The following is a 10,016-nucleotide window of genomic DNA, read 5'->3' as shown; positions in this document are numbered from 1 at the left end:
ATCGAAAAGACTCCGATGCACAAATCGGCTGACTCCAACTGTCATTCTTTACCATCAGAATCATTGTCAAAAACTAAGTAGTATTCAAATGTTACACAATTTGACCAAAATAAGTATTTTGACAATTAAATATGACTATAATTTTGAATTTTTTTATAATTATTTTGCTTCATCACAGGATTTAAAAAAACCGTATTGATTGAAAAAACTATCATTACAATAATTTTCAATGTTTATTTTATTATTAAATCGGGTTGTGGTCCTGTGGCTAGTGTCTCGGACTCACGGACCAAAGGTCTGTGGTTCGAATTCCACTCTACCCCAACTTGATTCCATTTTCTAATAGTGAGTTATTTACAACTCGTTGAAAATGGCCCTCAAAATTAAATATTTGGGTAAATCATAAGAACGCAAATATTTCTTTTTTTAAAAAAAAAAAAAAAAAATTGTATCATTGTAGCATCATTAACTTTAAAAAAGTGAGCAAATTTTTGGCCAGGTTAAGATGGATCCTGTTCCACTGTGCGTCCGGTCAATATATCGCGAAGAACGCCCCTATCAAGAATTTGACGACGATCACTCAGATTCAGTAAGAGATAATTATGATTTTTTAACGAGAATCGCTTTGTCAACTTACAAACATGTCTTTTTTTACAAGCTTGTCTTAAACATTCTTGATTAAGCTCACAATACACAGAACTCTTTGTCTCCCTTATTTTGTTCTGTTTTCCGCGGGAGTAGTTTTATAATATGCAATAATGCAGGGCGATGCGGTTGCATGCAAGTTGTATCAGCATGAAATACTGTTATCCGACATGTTATAATATCTTTAAACATAACACGGAGGAGAGACATACACTAGTTTCCCGAGTAGGAACTTGCCATGAACTGGAATACTACAAAAGCATTATATGTGAAATAAACGCTCGGCTTCGGAGCTGCTTATTACGTTCTTTCACATTATTTATAAAGGTCTGTTTTTACATACGTAAACCTTCAGATATACGGGTAAAACATGAGTTTAGAGATTTGAAAGATAGTTTCTTATGCTTTTATTGTTCGCTTTGTTTAAAAAGGAACGAAAATCACTATTATAAAAAGGCAAGGATGCATTCTGTCTTCTCTCCTTTTTAATATGTTCTCGAGTGCCTTTTAAGAGTTGCACTAGGTAAACTTACTGACGGCATTAGCATAAATAAGCAAATTATAAACTCTTTTCGTTGAGTGATGCTGTTTCAGCAGATAGTGTAGAAAACTTGAATCTATTACTAGACAAAGTTAACACTGCTAGTTTGAATAAAGGATTTAAAATATTTTTTTCCAAGACCAAATGTATTGTTATTAGGAAAAGGACACACAATTTCCCAATGACTTTGGAGCACAGTTTATTGAGCAGTTCCATCGATATAAATATTGAGTATGCTGGGTGAATGATACATGGAATCACTAACAAGAATAAAGATGGCACGGGAATGATTTTTTTAGGATGCGTGACGTTCTTTGCAGTAGATGCTTCAAATTTTGATTTCCGAATGCGCGTTGTACGACGTTACGTCTTTCCAGTGCTTTTTTAAGGGCCTCGAAACGTGGACACTCACCCAAGCCACTTCAAAAAAGATTAAAGCCTTTGAAATATGTTGCTACAGGAGTGTGGTGCCTCAGAAGTAGGTACCGCAACCGTCGAGCATAGACAACAAACACGACAGGTTGGCAACTCAGAGGAACAGTGACGTAGGTAAGCATATAAAAGCACCGACGCGCGACTACCAAGATCCAAGATCTACGTTTTCCAAAATTATTGTCAGTTGCGTAGTAAAAAATATTCATATAATTTTAATCAGTGTTCAAGTTTACTAGTTATGTATTTGTAACATATCTCGTTCATTTTATTGTATTTTATTTTTTCTTTAATAAAAAGTGTTCAAAATCATGTAAATACCGACTTCTTTTTATTTATGAAGTTTTAAGCAACCCTTTTGAAGAGTAAAGTAAGGGCCACGCGTGAAATATTGGATTCAGGACTTCGGACGACTTTTTACTCAACATTTAAGCCTTCAGTGAAGGAATAAAAACATCTCGCGTATACACGCTGGTCGACCATGACATGTCGAATAACAATAGTAGAGTCGACAATTTGCAACTAACACAACTGGTGATTCCGCCAATAGGCCCCCCCACGGGAGGATATTTAAAATCTCTTGGGTGGACAGAGTCCAAAACGATGACGTTCTCCGTCATAAGAAAAAGATAATGAGGTACTGAAAAGCATAAAGAAAAAAAAACTTGAGTACTTTGGGCATGTGATGAGAGGCGAAAAATATAAGGTTTGAGAAGTCATTCTACAGGCAAGGATTAGGGAAGGAATAGAGTACTTGTTTAGGGCAGCTGAAAGTGGCTTGGTGGAACTTAAGTTTTTTTGTAAAAATAAATTTAAAAAAAAATTAAAATGTTTTTTTAATTTAAATACAAAAACAAGCTCAATCAATACTTCTCTCCCAACCAATTACTCAACAATGTGTATATATTTTTTTAACTCTGGATATTTTTTTAGATAATGAGACAACCTGTTGAACATTTTAGGTATTATGTGCTCTAATGTTCTTCGACTGTATTATTTTTTTAATTTACGTTTAATTAAACCTTCAACAGAAGTAAATTTTGTTAAAAAGTTATGTTCCAAATATTTTTTATTTGTGGTATTAAACATATGTTGCCACAGTAATGTATTAAAAAAGAACAAAATAAAAGTGATATTCTAATCCTCTAATTTGTAGTTATCAGAGAAGGACAACAAGGCCAGTCTCGATGACAAAGTTAGGAAACTGTTTCTGGTTATTCTCAATTTCTGGTCTTAGGTGTCACGCGAATTTAATTTCTAATATAAATTCATTTTTATTGTGCAGGTTTATTGCAATTCCAAATGCAATTTCAAAATTTGAAAACGAAAGAGTTTAATGGACTAAAAATTTGGTTTCTTTTGATTCATTCGTGATTTTTTAAAGCTTCAGATGCACGATATGTAAAATTATTCAAAATTGCATACAAAACATCGGCATTTTTTACTTTACAGAATCAAAACGCATGGCTTAAATTCACCCTCCACTTAAAGACATAAATTAAATCAAACACAAAGAAAACTCTCGGAATATTATTCCGTACAAACAGGCCTTAGATTTTCTTGTGTGTTTTAGACGAAATGTTTTAATAAATAAATAGAGTTGGCCAGGCATTTGCAAGGAATGTCGTCTCGTTACTTATGTACGTGTTATTAACCTTTGCTACTGCTCAATGTTCCGTATTTCTGCTAATTTTGTTTCCCGCAGCGCCGGGTGAAATAACCCCTCCCAAATCTAAATTCCTTCCTCCGAGCTCTACCATTTTTGGAATATTTTTACCTCTAATCTAAAAATTCTTTCCTAAAAACCTTAGTAAACACAAATTTCAGAATTTCAAATATGAAATTGTCTCTAGAATTATTTTACAATAATTTATTATTTGATAATATTCATTAATTAACGTAAACATTCCATTAAAAAAATTAATGTATTCGTAGAAGAAATAACTCAATATTTTGAAAATTATCTTTCGTTATTTTTACACCTCAAAAGATTATTAAAAATAAGAAAATATTGACATTATTTTAAATTCAAATGATTTCTTTAAAAATGTCGTTTACGCTTAAATACAACAAATTGCCACCTCCTGTTTAAAACAAAAAATAAGAACAAATATTACTTATCGTACTTTTTTAATGATTTTAATTTTATAAAAATATCGAGAAGGGTGGCTTTCTAATTTCTGGCTTTCTTCTACAGAGTAAGTAGCCCAGCGTCGCGATTGTGGCCGGCCAAGAATTGCATTTTTATTTTGTGCATTTTTAAAAAAAAGTTTTTTGGTGTATCATATTTTTTTAAAAAACGAGTAAGTAATAAAAATAGTTAAAAAAATCGCTTGTGTTTTCTGATCGTAAAAATATGTTTACTATTTTATATCAGTAAGTGGTTTATAAAACAACACCCAAAAAGTCAATTTACTTACAAGAAACATAGTGTTTGTCGCGTCCCGCGACAAAAATAATTATACCTATAAGATAATCAGAACCGTTATAGTTTAAAAGTAAAAATTGAATATAGAAAACAAATCAATCGCGTAAATAAACGCTTTACCCGACAGCGGTCACCAGCCATTCCGCGGCGATCACGTGATACCTCCCACCACACTAGTTTTTTTGAATACAGGGCCGTAGCGCTCGCGGCTGGCGAGCCAGCCAGTTGCAATCTGGTTCGCGAGCAGTGTCCACGCCGCGCTAGGCCAGTTTTCCCTCGCAAATAACTAAGGGAGTTTTGGTATAATTCCCTATGCACCATGTTGAGCTGTGCCCAAAAAAAACTTGTATTCTAATTAAACCAGCTTCCGGTAAGTCTTCAACAACTTTCGAATATATAAATCAACTTGTTTCGCTTATACAAATTTGTAATTTTTCATTATTGTCCACAGATCGGATACGTATGATCATTTTAAGCTAGAATCCATTATGACGGCTGTTTAGCCTTATACACCACGTAACAACTAACAAATCTCCATTTAGTAAGTACAGTATACAGCACGGAACTGTTGTTTTTTTTTTAACTTACTTTCTCGAGCCGTTTGTAAAGAAATACATTTTTTTGTAGTATGGAGAGTCAGGTTACCCCGGAATCTCGCCCTTGAACCTGAGTTGTCGACATTTTCTTTGATTCATCCTGCAGAGGCGTGACTCAGCAGTTTTTCTCCTCAATGGCAAATCGACACAGGACGCCATTTCTAGGATCCTTCGTAATCGCTGGTGTTCCTAGTACTTCCTTCTCAAGTAAAATAATATAGAATGGTTCGAATCTCTCAGAGGATTATGTGAGTACCTCGCGTGCATCTCTTCATAAAGGTTGGTGGAAATATACTTCGAAAATTAGTGACTCCTAATGTAATACTACAGTGAACTAATGGATACGCAGGATTATTCAAATCTTTATCCTCATTACGGGGAACCGCTGCCCAAATTATTTTCGGTTCTAGGACACTTAGAAGTAATCACATTAGGTTAATTTCGAATCCTTTTAATAATGGGCTATTTTCAATTTTAATTCTTACTAGGAGAGATCTCTGCTCCAATTATTATTAATCCTGTTTACTATAATTAAGTTCCTCATAAATAATTGTTGAACATCTTGAGAAACATATATGTCCGTTGTCTGTAAAACTATATTTTACTGATTTGTAATAAATAAACTTGAAATGAACCACTTTATTCTGTCTTTTCCCACCGTTGTTCACAACCAAGCAAGAAATTCAGTATTTTGTTAGAATTTTGCAATAACACCTAATGGAAAGTAACTAAGGACCCATGTTATCCTTCAAGGAACCTTGAGATCAAAAAGAACAAGTTCTACCTGAGACTATTAGCCGCAAGGTAAGACTCAATATTAAAAAAGAGTATGACATGTTATAAAAAATATTTATTGATCATGCTTGGATTCGGTTTTTTTTTTAATTCACTATGCTTTTATACTCGAACCTACTGGCCAAAGTGGACGAAAATATTTTTTCGAAGTGGGTTTAAAAACAAAAGTAATTTCTGTCTTAACACGGGAAACCAGACCCCAGTTGGGCAGCAGGTGACTCGCTACCGAAAACAAAATGTATGTATACTTATTACGCAATACCATGTATGTGGTAATTTTTTATTTATCTGAATGAGTTTGGTGGTATCATATAAAAATACAATTTGCCAAAATTACAAAAAAAAACTATTAATAAAGCCGTTTACCCTTGTTACAAGAAGCTTCATTCGTAAATATGCGTTTAAAATTAAAAACATGCTGTGCTTGTCACAGCCATACATTATGCAATTATATACTGTTGGACATGGGGGTGCTTCATGACATACTCAGTGGACGCCTTGATAGTCCGGCTCTTTTGTCAGAGTTATCATTAAATGTCCCCGGCTACCGCACCCGTCACACGTCGAGCTCTCTATTTCATGTGCCAGCAGTTCGTACTAACTATGCCCAGAACTCTCCACCTATACGTTTTGCTAGTGAATATAATTTGAACTTTCCCCTTATTGATCCATTTGATTGTAAAAAAATAACATTTAAAATGCGCGTCTTAAAACATACTTTTTTGTCTTATACTTAGTTTCAATAATAAAGTTTTATTTTATTTTTTTAAATTTTATCTCTAATCCTTAATATTTTATGTATATTTATATTTTTGATACCTGACACCCTCATTCTAATATAACACCCACACACCCACCCTCTCACTCACTTACACTCACATAAACACACTAGTATGTATTGTACGTGTATTTAATGTATTTCTGTGGATATCTGTCATTGGTTTTATTCTCTGTATATGTTATTTGTTATATTTTTATTACATGTATTACTGTTGATATCCCCAATAAATAAATAAAAATAAAAAAATATCCATATTTGGATTTTTTTATGCAAAAAATGTGTCAAGCCACAAAATCATTGTTTAAAACATTTTTGTGTAATTGTCATTACAAATGATATTAATGACAAAAATAACTTAAAAAATACATTATTTACTGCCTTAAAAACGTCAGAACAATTTATTATATTGACATAATATCTAGTTCGTGCGCCTTTCTACGGTCGATACGTATCAATGTTTTGAATTACATAACACCTAACGCTGATTTATTGATCTGATCTGATCGAAACAGACCCCTTATCTTTAAAGTGAGGTGTATACTGTACGAAGAAATAGATAGGAAACTATTAATCATCATACGTGTCTAGAATAAGTACCGTAACTAATCAAAGGTTTCGTAAGGGTTAACAATAATTACCTAACTTATCACCATCCCCTTTTCGCACCACGTGGTACATAGATTACTACGTTGCTAAACCAAGTGCAGCAAAGTCCAGGAACAATAAAATTTAGCATTTCCAAAAACCGTTTAAATCAATATTTCACTTCCATTCTGGCAAGAACCGAACCCAGGACCTCAATCGTGGTAGTAAAAGGCGTCGCGAGGTGGACTTATCTCCACTCGATTTCCTTATTCGGAACTTTAAACTGAGAGCAGCCATCGAGTCGAAGTTATTCGTGCAGGGTTTTGGTATTATTTCATGTACACAATTATTTTATTCTTCTATCTGGATATTGAGAAATTACCTTACTACTTGAAACATTTTTTTATCTTTTTTATTTTTGACTTGATGGCCACTCTCAGATAAAAATCCTGAAAAATCAAATCTTGTAGACATAAGTCCGCCTCTCGTATAGTAGTTCGAGTTTTATTTACCATTTGTTAGGTACTGGATTCAATTCGTGGCAAAATTGACGTGAAATATTAGTTTTAAAGTAATTCAACACCGCAATATTTCATTGTTTCTGGACTGGTACCTAAAATATACGACTGACGCCATAACTTAATGTAACAAATAATCTAAATACGCTGCATTTGGCGTGCCGATTAAGTACCGTACGCAACATTGGGTTCAAAAGGGGAAATGGTGATGATGTAACCCGTGCATATATTTATAATATTTTATGTTTCATAATTATAAAGTGTTTAATTCAGTAAAAAAAAAATATTTTCTAAATCTAAAGTAAATTTTCATTCATGTAAATTATTCAACCCGTTAATCAACAATGAATTATTTTGATAGCCTTATATCTAATGCTGCCCGTTTTTTTAACGTGGTAACTTTCGTAAAATTCTTTAACTAAGTATTACATTAACCTTTAAACCGGTACCTTGTGAATCATTCTTTAAGCCAGTGTGTATCCTTTAACCCGGTACCTTTTGTTTAATTATTTATCCAAGTAGTATATTAACCTTAAACCTTGCGTATCATTCTTCAACGTAGTAGTGTAATATACTTTAAACTAATACCTTTTGCATAATTCTTTAACTAAATATTTCATAAACCTTAAACCTTGAAAATCATTCTTCAACCTAGTAATGAATAGAAAAATATCACTTTTCTTTAATATTTTTGAAGTTATAAAGGTCTATGAAATACTATTCAGTAAAAAAAAACTTTTGTTAATTATTATTAGTAAATTTTTTTTTTTTTAATTTGTAATTTTGAATCCCACAAAAACTGTCATTCCATTGGCCACGCCCCTTATATGTCACGATTCATGTTTATTAGTTCCTGGCTATAAAAATTTGTTCTGAACATTATCACGAATCTTGACGTTACAACAACCAAGGCCAAACAAGTCGCGTTTTTTAGCAACACATTTTAATTAAAAATATTTTTTACATGTATGAATTAAAATATTTCTCCACAAAATCCATATCAATATTGACAATACAATTAATTATTTTAAATCCATCTCATAAATTTTTATCGGTATTCGTAGTATTTGATATTTTCTTATTATAATTTAACCTGGTACCTTTTATATAATTCTTTAACTAAGTAAAATGTTAAAATTCAACATGCTACCTTGCATATCATTCTGTAAACTAGAAGTATCCTTTAACCTAGTTCCTAGTGTGTTTTTCTTCAACCTTGTTGTGTGTTTTTATTATATCTAAAACCTTGCAACCTGACAGTGTGTTGTGTTTTAATCTTGCCCCTAGTGCATTTTTCTACCTAAGTAGCGGTATATTACTAAGTTTTTTTCAATCTGGAGAATCATAACGATTTATAACATAAATATTTATCGCATGTTAAGTCTGCGACAGATATTGCAACAACGGCTTTGATTTGGTTATTCAATTTATATTTGGTGTAACGTAAAGGAAACACGTCAGATCGGCTTCCGCTCTTAGTAATATAGTGCGAAGGAAGGGTATTCGGTATTCGCTACACCGTACATACATACGATAAGCTCATGCTGAATTAGCTTTGTATAGATTATATCAAACAATATCATGCAAGCGTATATACATTACAAAAAAATATTTTAATATGGATAGAAAAACAAAGTGTATAAAGTGGTCACTTAAACCAGCCAAAGACAGAACATCAGCCCTGTATATGCCTTGACTTCCAAATTCCGTTCTAAAGACGTTTTTCTTCTCTGTTGCAATAAATTTAAAAAAATTATGTTTATTTATGTTACAATTCTAGTCACCTTAACTTTACAAGTTTGTCACGTTGTGACAAACTGTGTATCAGAAAGAATACAATTTTTAATGCATACCTCAAGAGTTTAGAAAGACGTATAAAAACATGAACATTAAGGCATTTAAAGAGTTTATAGGCAGTCTTAATTTAATTTTATTCACTTTCTACATTTTTAAGAACTTGTTTCAGATTCAGCGGCGAGCGTGAGTTATTGGATAGGTAAGCTACAAAAATTCTAATAAAATGTCCATAGCGGTAGTATGGCACATAAAAAAACAGGTCTATTTTATATTTGATAAATAATCCATAAAAAATGGCACACGCGGCTAATAGTTTCATTAAAAATATTTTCTAATGTAGCACAAACGTTTGATTTAAAAAAAATCCATTTAAAAAAACATAATTGCAAAAAAAAACTGAAACCCGTGAGGACTCGAACCCCCGCCTCAAGACAATAGAAAGCAACGACTCATCCGTACGACTAACTCATGTTCTTATCCGACTGTCGAAAAAGTCATTTATAAAATTGTATAATTCATTAGCGTACCGGTGCATCTTTGTTTAAGTCTGTCTTTTATAAGTTGTCTCAAAATAAAGCACTATTTCTTAGTGAATCAAATAAAAACACAAGTATTAAAAAATGTTTTTCTTACCGAGTATGACAGTTTACTAAACAAAACATAAATTACGTTTTAAGAATCATTGTTTCATCGATTTTTAAATCACATTAATATTAACGAACCGACATAAGTTATATATTTTATAATTCTTAGCATATATTTACTCTTAATATTTTACACTATAAATGTTTTAATCACAACTCAAACATAATTTGTAAAGTTAAAATGGATACTGAAGAATAACTTATAATTCAACTGTCATCGGTCTGCACAAAAACATTTTATAAATCATGTTTAT

At 32.2% G+C, this 10,016-nt stretch overlaps 1 long non-coding RNA gene across 1 annotated transcript; it reads left to right on the top strand.

Annotated features, from left to right (window-relative positions):
* The first annotated feature begins 4,269 nt into the window (after positions 1-4,269).
* On the top strand, positions 4,270-5,276 carry LOC148275500 (uncharacterized). The gene is made up of 3 exons (XR_015824012.1): positions 4,270-4,416; positions 4,498-4,587; positions 4,674-5,276. It is a non-coding gene; the product is annotated as an uncharacterized LOC148275500 (long non-coding RNA).
* Positions 5,277-10,016: the final 4,740 nt, after the last annotated feature.

The sequence above is a fragment of the Micrasema longulum genome, unplaced genomic scaffold, assembly GCF_059751315.1.
Source record: "Micrasema longulum isolate JH-2025_06_02 unplaced genomic scaffold, ASM5975131v1 h1tg001411l, whole genome shotgun sequence".
Classification (NCBI taxonomy): domain Eukaryota; kingdom Metazoa; phylum Arthropoda; class Insecta; order Trichoptera; family Brachycentridae; genus Micrasema; species Micrasema longulum.
Note: the sequence above shows the minus strand (reverse complement) of the source record. Positions and strands in the feature narration are given on the sequence as shown.